The sequence below is a fragment of the Suncus etruscus genome, chromosome 9 (assembly GCF_024139225.1).
Source record: "Suncus etruscus isolate mSunEtr1 chromosome 9, mSunEtr1.pri.cur, whole genome shotgun sequence".
Lineage (NCBI taxonomy): Eukaryota > Metazoa > Chordata > Mammalia > Eulipotyphla > Soricidae > Suncus > Suncus etruscus.
In genome coordinates this window covers 39,611,500-39,625,133 of record NC_064856.1, presented here as the reverse complement: position 1 = coordinate 39,625,133, position 13,634 = coordinate 39,611,500, and the positions used below count along the sequence as shown (strand labels likewise).

General features: G+C 31.7%; 1 protein-coding gene and 1 non-coding gene across 4 annotated transcripts in view; both read right to left on the bottom strand.

Annotated features, from left to right (window-relative positions):
* Nucleotides 1–13,634, bottom strand: part of DLG2 (discs large MAGUK scaffold protein 2) — a 2,242,830-nt gene that overhangs the window by 1,699,740 nt on the left and 529,456 nt on the right. The gene's annotated exons all lie outside the window — the stretch shown is intronic.
* On the bottom strand, nt 9,481–9,599 carry LOC126019499 (5S ribosomal RNA). Its single transcript, XR_007499183.1, has one exon. It is a non-coding gene; the product is annotated as a 5S ribosomal RNA (ribosomal RNA).

Below are 13,634 nucleotides of genomic sequence, written 5' to 3'. Positions count from 1 at the left end.
TTTGAATGGGTGTTGGACCTTGTCAAATGCTTTCTATGTATCTACGGATATGGTCATATAATTTTTTTTTTTTTTTTAGTTTTTGGGTCACACCCGACAGTGCTCAGGGGTTACTCCTGGCTCCACGCTCAGAAATCACCCCTGGCAGGCACGGGGAACAAATGGGATGCCAAGATTCGAACCACCGTCCTTCTGCATGAAAGGCAAACACCTTACCTCCATGCTATCTCTCCGGCCCCTGATTATATAATTTTTGTTTTCTTTATTGACATGTTGTATTATATGGATTGACTTGTGCATATTGTCATCCTTGAATCTCTGGAATGAACCTTACTTGGTCATGGTGTTTAATGTTCTTGATGACATGTTTGATTCTACTTGCTAGTATTTTGTTGAGGATCTTTGCATTTGTGTTCATCAAGGTCTGTAGCTATTTTTTCTTCTTTTTCTTTCTTCATTCTTTCTTTCTTTTTCTTTCTTTCTTTCTTTCTTTCTTCTTTCTTTCTCTTTCTTCTTTCTTCTTTTTTTTTTTTTTTTTTGCATGTCTGTCTTCTTTTGGTAGCTGGGTGATGTTAGCTTCATAGAAACTATTTGGGAGTCTTTCTGTTTCTTCAATATCCCGGAAGATCCAGGAAAGGTTTGGCAGCAGATCTTCCTTAAAGGTTTAAAAGAATTCACTAGTGAATCCAGCTGGGCCTAGGTTTCTGTTTTGGGGAAACCTTTAATTACCATTTCAATTTACTCCATATCATAAATTACTTCTAATTTAATTAGTTCTCATTCTGCCATTACATTGTAATGGTATAACATTATGAAACTACTGGATGTGGTATAGCTGTGCCTTTTTATTTTTTGCAAAAAGATAACTGAGATCCATATATTATATAATAGGTAAGTTACTTCTCTTACATCTGATTTACATGGGTTTAATACCTGTAACTACATGTTATTTTCCAAGCCTATTGAGGAGTAATTCTGAGCATATAACCATCAGTAACCTCTGAACATTTGATGTGATTCCAAAACCAGAGAGAGAGAGAGAGAGAGAGAGAGAGAGAGAGAGAGAGAGAGAGAGAGACTACTACTGCAGTCATATTATAAACCTCAAATTCATATAAACAGCACTATGATTTCTTTTTTTGAGCCTTATTTTTTTATATATATTACTTGTGGAAAAAGTATCTCTTGGATGAATAACATCTAGTGAAAAACACTTAAAATTTCATGTGCCCATAGATTACTTCAATTTACCCCGTATTTCTACATTTTTCTATAAAATTAAGAAAGAAAGAAAAGAAAAGGTGGAGGCCAGGGGCCATGTGGTCTCAGATATATTGGCAGGGAAATAAATAAGGGCAAAACTAAATATCAAAGCCAAAGACAATGACAATAGAATCAAAGGACCTAAACTTTAACAAAGGGTAGGGTGGTATAGGAAGCACTCTGGGTCCATTGGTGGAGAGTTGACATTGGTGGTGGGAAGAAACCTGATTAATTGTATATCTAAAATTCAATTATGAAGGACTATGTAGCTCACAACTGTTTCAATAAAATAAAATTTAAAAAATTAAAAAAAATAAAGATGTAATGAAAACAATTTCAGATTTCCAAACTAAGGTCCACCCATTGAGGAAATAAATTGCCATTTAGAGACAACATAAAGCAAATTTATGTCTATTCTTACTGCTGTTATAGAGATAAAGGAAGAGAAATAGAAAAGTTCAGTTTTAGTCAACTTAATTCCTCTTGCAGTTTATAATTAAGTACTTGAAAAAAGGGGACAATTACCATATTTTCAAAGAATAAAAGAATTTTAAGTGTTGGGCTTTTAATAAAACATAATTATAATCTGTTAAGCATGCAATCCATATCAATTTGCTCTTATAATCTCTTTACACTGGGTAGTGTTATCTGAAAGAAAATCCATACAGAATGTTATCAATTTAAGTGTATAGAACTCCCTTATTAGATTTAACTCAAATGTCTAAAATGATAACAAAATAATACATAAAGAGGAGATAAATTAAATATTTTTAAATGGGTCTCATCTTTTGGACACTTTTGAATATATATATTCAATATATATATATATATATATATATATATATTTTGGACAATGTTAATCAATGTAAGAATATGCATGCTTTTGTAGATAAGGTGCCATAGCCAACATCAAGCAGTCAGCCAGGAAAAACTAGCAATTAGACCTGTCCTCGATTTAAATAGAACTTCAGATTGCTGAGTAAATTACATGTGTATTAATTCAGGACAGTTTTATTTTAGAGGACTAGAAAGAAAGCACTGCAGCTTGAAATTCAAGGGTATTTGAAACAAAGATCAAAGATTGAGAATATATTTTGGTAAAAATAACCGATTTAATTTATGTCTTTTTAGTAAAATATTTAACTATGAAAAAGTTTTCCAGAACCTTACACATTTTCTAATTAGAACAATATTTGAAAATAAATATTTTATTATAAGATGTTATAAATATTTAATGACACATTATATGTCCTGTTTAAAAAAAGACAAAATATAGGAGATAAGCTCTTTTGAAATATTAATACCTTAGAACTATGTTTCACAAAACCATAAAAATCTCTGCTGGTAAAGATAAGTTGTATGATTCATATCTTAAAATTATAACTAATACATGTATTTTGAGTAATAGATAAATGGTTCTTAAGAATAATCTTTCGTATTGGAAAGACACATACTTGGGTAAATAATACAGCTAGTTATTCTGAGTCACTTTAGTCCATAGATTGCAAAATATTTTTAAAGAACATTTAAAAGTGCCTAAAATTTTACTTATATTTTTAGCATCCATTGAGACTAGTTATTGCATATTGCCAGTATCTTTTGTGGCTAACTGGTTAAATTCCAAGTAATAATCATTATCATATTTTTTTTCAATTGTCTGATTATTAGGCATTATTTTTATAATATCTTTATTTAAGCGCCATGATTATAAACATGTTTGTAGTTGGGTTTCAGTTATAAAAAAGAATATTCCCCTTCACCAGTGCAACACTCTCACAATCAATGGTAAAACCAATGAATGGCACTAGACGGTTTGCTCTTTAAATGCATTGCAATATAAACTAATAATGATTATAGTAATAGACTGAATGGCCATGGATTCACATTCATAGAGAATTTGCATCCTGAAAACTGAATATGTTGAAACATAATGTATCAATGTTTGGAAAGTAGAACAGACCTAATTACAACAAAAACTTTCTGTAACTTACTTATTTCATAACCTAATTAAGATAATGAAGTCAGGGCCGGAGAAAGAGCATGGAGGTAGGGCGTGTGCCTTGCATGAAGATGGATAAGTAGTTCAAATCCTGGCATCCCATATGGTCCCCTGAGCCTGCCAGGAGTGATTTCTGAGCATAGAGCCAGGAGTAACCCCTGAGCGCAGCCGGGTGTGACCCAAAACCAAAAAAAAAAAAAAAAGTTAATGCTTTTATTATAGTAAAGCTAAAGTGCACTAAGAAAATTATCATTTTTATAATGTATAATATAGTATATACATTATAATGAAAAATATTTTCTCAGAAGAATTAAACAATATCAAATTTCTGAGAAATTAGATACAGTTGGAATTCTTTATCAAACTAAAAAACTTATTTGACTGCTTCAGTTTTAGTTGAATAAAAATGTGCAATTTGTATAAAAATGTATAATTTGTAAAAATATGAATATGTTATCATGCTGTATCTTAGTAGATTAAATGTTGACCTTTATAACTTTATAAATGTTAACCATATAACTATCATATATATGATCCACAAGTCACTTTTCTTGGTGTGTATAAGGGCTTTCATTTCATTTAATTCATTGATTTTACACTAAAATTTTATCTCAAGAGTCAGGTGAAGAGGATATTCTTTTTTATAACTGAAAGCAAACTACAAACATGTTTGTAATTATGGCTTTTTAAATAAAGATATTAATTTAAAAAAAAAGTCAATTCAGGCCCAAACTGAGTTCATCAAACACAGTTAAACAAATGATTGTCAATTGAAGAGTCATCAAAGAGTTAGTGAAGGTGAGAGACAAAAACACAGTCTTTACAGAGATAGGAGATTACTCCTAATATTTTACCAGTCATGCAGGTCTGAAAGCTCAGTGCTTGCCAAGTGATTTCGTATTGCTTGGTCCAAGTAATGCTAAGATCACTAGGGCCACACCAGCAGTACTAAAGTTTTTTTAGGCTACATGAAGTGGTGTTTTGGTACACATACAGTGCTAGGGATCAAAGTCAGAGTTTTCCACATAACAAGGAATGCGTCCAACTCACTGATATTCCCAATATATAACAATTATGAGGTATACAGTATATAAACACATGCATTTATGTTATAGGAAGGAAATATTTTATCTTTTAAGTCATTTGCTGTTTAAGCAATGCAATATTTACCAATTTTCTCATATGAAAAGGTCAGTTTGCACACCTTCTCAGCATACAATGTATGTAGTTGTCTATAAATATGGAATAATACTTCTCTGTATTATCTACAAGGAATGACCAAGGAATTCTACAAGGAATTTTAACAAGAGGTAAAACTCATTGTACAGAGCTAAAGTGATAGTACGGAATTGGAGGAGTTTCCCTCACACACAGTGGGCCTGAGTTTGGTCTCCATCATGGCATATGTCCCTTACCCACCAGGAACAACCTTTCAGCAAAATAGCCAGTGGTAAACTTTGAGCACTGCCATATGTGCCTCTCTTTCACAATTTATAACATCACTGTACAAATCAATTTTAGCTATGACATATATAAAAGTATAATTGATGATCAATCACAGAGTACTTTGCCTTTGAGCTAGATCATTTTATTAATCAGGAAGTTGCCATATTCATGGTGGTTAGGAGGTTGTTATTCCTGAATATTTGGGAATTGTTCTGTGTAGTGCTCAGGGAACCATGCAATGACAGAAATCAAACCAAGGAATCCACATATGAAGCATGTGCTCCAATTCTTTGAGACATCTCCCTGCCCTGATCTGAGTTTTATTTTTTTTTAATCTGAGTTTTAAAAGTTAATAAGTTTATGTTATGAGTCTCAAGACTAGAGAATTAAGACATTCTAGGCATAAAGAAAGCAAATACATAGAAATAGGAAAATAAAAATCAGATTTAGGGGAAATCAACTTAAAGATAAGATATGAAAATCAATAGAATTTGACATACTAAAGTTAGACAAAATCCAAGACATGAGCATAGCCATGCATTTTACATGATATTTTATATGCTATTTTTATGCAAGTGCATCTCAGACCTTAAATACAGGGTCAATAGCTCTAATATAGGGTTGATTTTTTGCATTTCTAATAAGTTCAAAAGATATATCCCTACAACTAGTTAGCAGACTCAATTAAATAGCTGGAATGTAGAGAACAGGGACTTCTGAAAGAGTTCACCTGGAATTATGACATGCATAAAATTTAACACAAAAGAGGATATGTTTATATATATACATGTATACATGCATAAAATGTATAGATATATTTTAAAGAAAAGTTCCAATGACTGGCGTGGGGAAAGTATAGGACTGGGATAATGAGGAAAGTACAAAAAAATGAATAGCAATTACAACAGATTGATATTAAGTGAAAAACAAGACTCAAGATTAACTATCTTATTCACTGTAACTGGAGAATGAGGTTAATAGAATATAATAAGTCTAAAACCCAACATCATAAGATTCTATCTAATAGGCAAAGTTTAGGTGAAGAGAATATATATTCAAAGGACTCGAGATATTTTCCTGGAATAATTTTGTTTATATTCATTAATGGGTAAATTGAATTCTAAATTGTAATAAATCAATTATCAAAATAATTATTTCCTTTTTAAATAAATTACCGAATTTTCCGGCGTAATAAGACAACTTTTTGATGCATAAAAAAATTCTTAAAAGTCGGGGATCGGGCCGGAGAGACAGCCTGGAGGTAGGGCGTTTGCCTTGTATGCAGAAGGAAGGAGGTTCCAATCCCATATGACATCCCATATGGTCCCCTGAGCCTGGCAGGAGAGATTTCTGAGTAGAGCCAGGAGCGCTGGCTAACCCCTGAGCGCTGCCGGGTGTGACCCAAAAAACAAAACAAAACAAACAAACAAAAATTCGGGAGTTGTCTTAGACGCCGCCCGTATACTGCATGCTGAAACTTACTCCAGCTTCAGATACGAGTGAGCCGCTCCCTCTTATTACCGCATAACATGCAGCTGCCAGGCATCATCACTCAGTCCTCTGCTTGTCCTGATTCATCTTTCAGGGCACACAGAGGAGCTGAGTTACCGAGCGCTGCATCCTATCCAGTCTCCGGGTGTCATCTATGGCATAAGGCTTTACAGTGCTCAAACCCTATATTTTAACAGGAAAAGTAAGGAATCGTCTTATACACCCAGTTGTCTTACATGCCGGAAAATACGGTACTTTATTTAAACACTGTGGTTATAGGTTGTTCATAATACAGTCGGTCTTTTTCAGTTACAAACTTGTTCATGTTTGAGTTTCAGTCATACAATATACAACACCCTTCACTAGCACATTTCCCACCATCAATGTCCCCAGTTTCCCTGATCTTAGTCACTTTCTCATCTCCCTTTTTCTCTTCCTTCCTCTCTACTCTCTTTCTCTTTTTCACTTTTTCCCCCTTTTTTTAGTTTTTAAACACTGTGGTTTACAATACTGTTATGGAAGGGATACCATGTATATCACTTTATTTCCTTTTATCAACCAAATGTTGCCCAGAGTGATCATTTCCAGTTATCACTGCCATAGTGGTCCCTTTTCTGCCTTAACTGCACTACCCCATTATTTATGGCGAGCTTCCTATCAGGAACTGGTTCTCTTGGCCCTCATCTCTATTATCTGTGGATAATATTGTTATGCTATCTTTTCTATATTCTACAAATGAGTGCAATTATTCTGTCTATACCTCACCTCTGGGTCAACATAATACTCTTCATATCCATCCAGTATAAGTAAAGTTCATGACTTCATTTATCCTAATAGTCATATATTATTACATTTTGTAGATGTACCACTGTGTCTCAGACACTTGGGTTGTTTCCATATTCTTACTATTATGAATAATATTGCAATGAACATAGGAATGCTGAGTCTTTTCTGAATTGTGTTTTTGAAATTCTAGGATATTTTCCTATGAGTAAAATTGCTAGATCATAAAAAATTTGATTTCTAGATTTTGAATATTTATATTGTTTGCTGAAACAGATCTGGATCAGAGCTGTTTCTCTCTGATTGTGCCAACACTGGTTGCTCTTGTTCATTGTGATGTGTTCAAGTCTCTGTGGTGTGAGATGGTATTTCAATGTTGCTTTGATTTGTATTTTCCTAATGATGATAAATTTGGATTATAGATTATTATAGATTTGGGGGTGGAGTGGTAGCACAGATGTAGGGCATTTGCTTGGCATAGGCCAACCCAGGATGGACACCAGTTTGATTCCTGGCATTCCATATGGTCCCCCAAGTATGCCAGGGTCAATTTCTGAATGCAGAGCCAGGAGTAACCCCTGAACACCATTGAGTATAACCAAAAATATGAAAGAAAGAAGGAAATAAAGAAAGAAGGAAAGAGAAAGAAAGAAAGAAAGAAAGAAAGAAAGAAAGAAAGAAAGAAAGAAAGAAAGAAAGAAAGAAAGAAAGAAAGAAAGAAAGAAAGAAAGAAAGAAAGAAAGAAAGAAAGAAAGAAAGAAAGAAAGAAAGAAAGAAAGAAAGAAAGAAAGAAGAAAGAAAGAAGAAAGAAAGAAAGAAAGAAAGAAAGAAAGAAAGAAAGAAAGAAAGAAAGAAAGAAGAAAGAAAGAAGAAAGAAAGAAAGAAAGAAAGAAAGAAAGAAAGAAAGAAAGAAAGAAAGAAAGAAAGAAAGAAAGAAGAAAGAAAGAAAGAAAGAAAGAAAGAAAGAAAGAAAGAAAGAAAGAAAGAAAGAAGAAAGAAAGAAAGAAAGAAAGAAAGAAAGAAAGAAAGAAGAAAGAAAGAAAGAAGAAAGAAAGAAAGAAAGAAAGAAAGAAAAGAAAGAAAGAAAGAAAGAAAGAAAGAAAGAAAGAAAGAAAGAAAGAAAGAAAGAAAGAAAGAAAGAAAGAAAGAAAGAAAGAAAGAAAGAAAGAAAGAAAGAAAGAAAAGAAAAGAAAGAAAGAAAGAAAGAAAAAGAGAAAGAAAGAAAGAAAGAAAGAAAGAAAGAAAGAAAGAAAGAAAGAAAGAAAGAAAGAAAGAAAGAAAGAAAGAAAGAAAGAAAGAAAGAAAGAAAGAAAGACAGAAAGAAAGAAAGACAGAAAGAAAGAAAATAAATATCTTGAGCAGTTTTCAAGTAGTGCCTTTTGTCAATCTGTATTCCTTCTTTGAGGTAATATCTGTTCAACTTTTTTCATTTTTGTATAAGCTTAATTTTATTTTGTGCTAAGCTACCAGTGACTTATATATCTTAGATATTAACTGTGTATCAGAAGGATATTAGGTGAATACCCAATCTCCCATTTTATGGGTGATTTTTGTATATAATTACAAAGCTTCATTTAGGGGCTGGAGCAATAGCACAGTGGTAGGGCATTTGCCTTGCATGGCTGACCCAGGATAGTCCCCCAAGCCAGGAGCAATATCTGAGTACATAGCCAGGAGTAACCCCTGAGCATCAGTGGGTGTGGCCCAAAAACCCAAATATGAAGAGAAAAAAAAAGGAACTTCTTAATTTAATGTAGTCCAATTTGTTTATCTTTGCTTCCACTTGCTTGGCCTGGTATTTCATCCTTGAAGATGCCTTTAGCTTCAATGCTAAGTTCTACCTAAGTTCTACCTAAGTTTTCCTCTAAGTAACTTATGGTTTCAGGTCTGACATTAAGGTTTTTGCATGTAGGTGACAAGTTATCCCAACACAACTTGTTAAAGAGGCTTTCGTTCCTCCATTTTGTACCTATTGCTCTGTTATCAAAGATGAATTAATTATACATCTAAGGGTCAATTCCAGAATATTCAAATCTATTCCATTGCACTGAGGGTCTGTCTTTATTCCGTGGTGTTTTAAAGACTATTCTTTAATAGTAGTTTAAAGTTGGGAAAAGTGATACCTCTCATTACTCTAGCTATTCATGAAAGTATATTTTTTCATATCAATTTCAGGAGTGTTTGATCTATTTCCCTGAAAAATGACTTGGGGCTCCTTATAGAGATTGCATTAAATATGTACAATGATTTTGGAAAATATTGCCATTTTAATGATATTAATCCTCACAATCCATGAGCAAAAACTGTGTCTCCATTTCCTTGTTTCCTCTTTTATTTGTTTTTTATTACTATATTTATACACCTTGATTACAAATATGATTGTAGCTGGGTTTCAGTCATGTAAAGAACATCTTCCTTCACCAGTGCAGCATTCACACCACCAAAAGCAGTGGTTTCTTTTTTGTTTGTTTGTTTGTTTTGGTTTGTTTTGTTTTTAAAGCCTACAGCACCTGGTATTCCCAGGCAGTCTCCCATCCAAGTACTAACCAGACCCAACCCTGCTTAGCTTCTGAGATCAGACGAGATCGGGCGCATTCAGATTGGTATGACTGTAGACCAAAAGCAGTGTTTTATAGTCTTGTATAGGTTAAGTTGATTACAAGATACTTGACTGAGGCACAATTGAGAATGAGATTATTTCTTTAAATATCTTCTTTTTATTATTTGTTTGTAGAAAAATATATGAATATTTGTATATTAATTCTGAACTTTGCCATTTTTATGTAAATCTATTGTTTCTAGAATATTTTTGTAGAGTTTTTGAGATTTTCAAAATATACTGTAGCTATTGCAAATAGTAAGAGCTTAAGTTCTTCATTTCCTATTAGTATACATTTGATATATTTTTCTTGCCTAATTGCTATAGAAGTTACTGTGAGTACTTTATTGAATAGAAGTAGTGGGGTTGTATAACCTTTCTTGTGTTATCTTGAAGGAAAGACTTAGTTTTTCCCATTGAATACTTGCCATAGACTTATGCTAAATGGCCTTAATTATATTGAGGAAAGTTACTTTAATTCCCATTTCATTGAGAATTTTAATCTAAAGATTTCTAGAACTTGTCAAGTGCTTTCTCTACATAGATTGCTATATTATATGATTTTATATTTTCTTTTTTGATATAAATATTTATTGACTGACTTGCATAAGTTAAACCATCTTTGCATCTCTGGGATTAATCCTACTTAGCTATGGTATATGATCTTCTTTATGAATTGCTGACTTCCATTGGATAGTATTTTGTTGAGGATTTTTGCTTTCCTGTTAATCAAGAATAATGGCCTGTAATTCTATTTTTTGTAGTGCCTCTTCCTGCTATTGTCATTAGTGCAATGTTAGCTTTATAAAAAAATATTTGGGCATGTTTTTGTTTCTTAAATTTTTTAAGAGACTAAAAAGGATTGGCAATAGGTCCTCTTTAAAGGCCAAACCAAAATTTAACAAAAACTGTAAGCCCATTAAAAGTTAATTCAAGATCTGAGTTGTTTAGATTTAAATAAAAGTATGTGTGGCTAGAAGTCCTAGAAATGGTGCATATAATTTATGAGATTTCAAATCTTCTACTGGTCATGAAAGCATATGTGAGGAAATATTTTTCATATTTAATCTTTTTGTTTTTTAACAAGTACCTGTATACTAAGTTGAAATGTACATGAAAGGTATTGGAAGTTCCTATCACCATGACTATATAATAAATATTTGCTACTAGAGTAGTAACTGGCTAACAATTTATGATCCTACTATGAACTTTATCCATAAATGAAAGAAGCAAAGAAAAGAGACAAGAGAAGGGTCATATGGACAAAATATCTTTTACTATTGACTATATGTTATATATAACTGATGTATTAAACATGCCAAATATATTTGTAATAGCAGTTTTCTTTGAAAACTTCCTTAAGATCTTTACAAAGCCAATACTTTTAACGATGCCTAAAATTTTCAAAAATGAAATTCTTGTCTACCTTATCTAAAGCAACCATATTTTATCTACTATTAGCACCTTATTCTTGACCAGAGTGATCATTTCCAACTAGCACTTTTATAACAGTACATTCTTTGTCTTAACTGCACTCCCTTGACACTTTGTACCATGCTTCCTACTATGGGCCAGAATGACTGGTTTATGGTCCCTCAAAAGGGGCTTGAAGGAAACTGGGGACACATTGGTGTTGGGAAGTGTACACTAATAAAGGATGGGTGTTATAACATTGTATAACTTAAACTCTATCATGAACAATTTTGAAATGTTTATCTATGAAGATTCAATGAGAATAATAAAAATAAAGTAACTATCTCTTAAACTCATTAATATTTCTATACTCTGCTTTTAATATTATTGCTCTCTAAAAGTAGTCTTGTCATTTGTCAATATTCATATTATATATATGAGCTATACGATCAACAATTTTTCAATTTATTATCTCTCCATGTATACAATATCATTTAGACATCTTATACACTCAATAAATATTTGTGGAAATAATAGCTATTACATTTAGTACTCATAAGAGCCCTTTAAATTGCTTATTATTTTATTTTATAATAAAGAAAACAAATTTGGGTAGATTTAATAGTTGGCTTAGACAACAGAAATAATGACTGGCAAGGCCAGAACTACAGTAAGATCTGTCTAACTCCAAAGACTAGCAACATTATGTTCTAATATCACTCTAAGCCAAATTCAGTAATGGACAAAAGACAACAGCAACAACAAAAACAAAAACCTGCAATCCAATAGCTCAATACTCAGTTTTCTGAGGGACCTCAGCCATCTTAGTTCAGTTTAGCTGGGTCACTGTAATTGCAAAACATAAGTTCTAATATACATACATGTTCATTTTATTCACCATATAGTGATGCCAGTAGTAAATGAAAGATTTTTATTTATAGGGCTAGAGAGATAGTACAGAGTGTAAGGCTCTTGACTTGATGCAGCTAACCAATATTCCATCCCTAAAATCCCATATGTTCTCCTGAGCCTACCAGGAGTAATTCCTGAGAGGAGAACCAGTACTAACTCTTGAGCACAGCTGAATTTAACCCCCAAACAGAAATATATATCAATTTACTTTAGGAACTTTTCTTTTTTTAATAGTTTACCAAATAACTTTAGTCATGTATATTATCTTGTATATATTATATATCTTAAATGTATAAACTCATTTGGTTCTGCTAAAGAAGCACTGATAAAGTAGCATTTTATACTCATTTCAGATAGGAAAAAACAAGATTCAGAAAGACTACACTAAATTGACTAAAATTTCTAATGTAACAGGTAAAGTATAACATTAAAGTTTATACCTATTTTCTTTAATTTAGTCTAATACAGAATCCAAAAATGCTTTTCATGAGTAAAAAATGAACTGACACATAAATAATACATAATGACAAATGACAGTTAAATCTCAAACATAGGTGATATGTCTTAAGAATATTATCTATATGTAGAGAAAATTAGTAAATATTAAAAATTTCTTTAACTTCCCAGTTATGTAATTAATTTAAATTTTCATTCAATTAATACATTTAAATATTATTTAATTTGTAAAATTATACTTGTATAAAATTATTCTGATTTCCTTTGTGATTTCATATTTGTCCAATAGAAGAAATTTATGTTAATATCTGGCAAAATCCTCTCAAACTCTTAGTTATTTACTATTTTCATTTGGTGTTAAAAAGAACTATTGTTATGAATAACATGCTGGTCATCTGCTTTAGCAGAAAAGGTCATTTATTTACTAGAGGTGAATTAATTATAATTAGCATTATTCATATTAAATATATTTTCCAGTTATAAGTTTACATTTTCAGGTTATGAATGTATTCACAATTTAACAATCTAAAATAAACTATTGATATATTTCTATATAAATTATATGGATGCATCATTTATATTTAATTAGATGCTTAGACTTGGATTGAGAAAACAATCCAAAACAAAGTATTAAGAACATATTTTAATTAAATAATATTCCTGCATATCTTAAATTGAATATAATTTAGTGCATGAAATATAGCTAGTTAGTTACAGACACATGTTGACCATCATTCCAACTGTCTCCAAGGTGACAGGACCTCTATAAAAATATTTACTATGTTAATAGGCCTCATATTTAAAATAGAAAAGATTTTATTTTATGAGTTTACTTTATGGATTGGTTTATGGATTAAATATGAATCAAATTCCTTCAACATGCCAAAAATATTCTGAATTTTTTTTTACAAAAATCAAGAAAATATATGAAGACAGAAAGTATTTCCATCCTCACATATATTCTGTATACTCAAGAGCAAGATAATAAGACTCCACAATAATTAGTATGGAATAAAAATTATAAAAGGCAGAAATAAGAAATTTTACATGTACTATATATGTATACGCCACAAGTATATAAACTCGCTAAATATGAAATGTGTGCCTTGATTTATGAATGTCTTGCATACATCAGACTGACTCAGCACCCCTCATAGCCCCAGAAGCCTGTCAAGAGAGACTTTTGAGAAAAAAGTTGAATTGGAATTAATCCCTGAAACTATTGTGGCCCCAAACAATAACAAATGGTCACAAAATAATTTAGAAAAATTC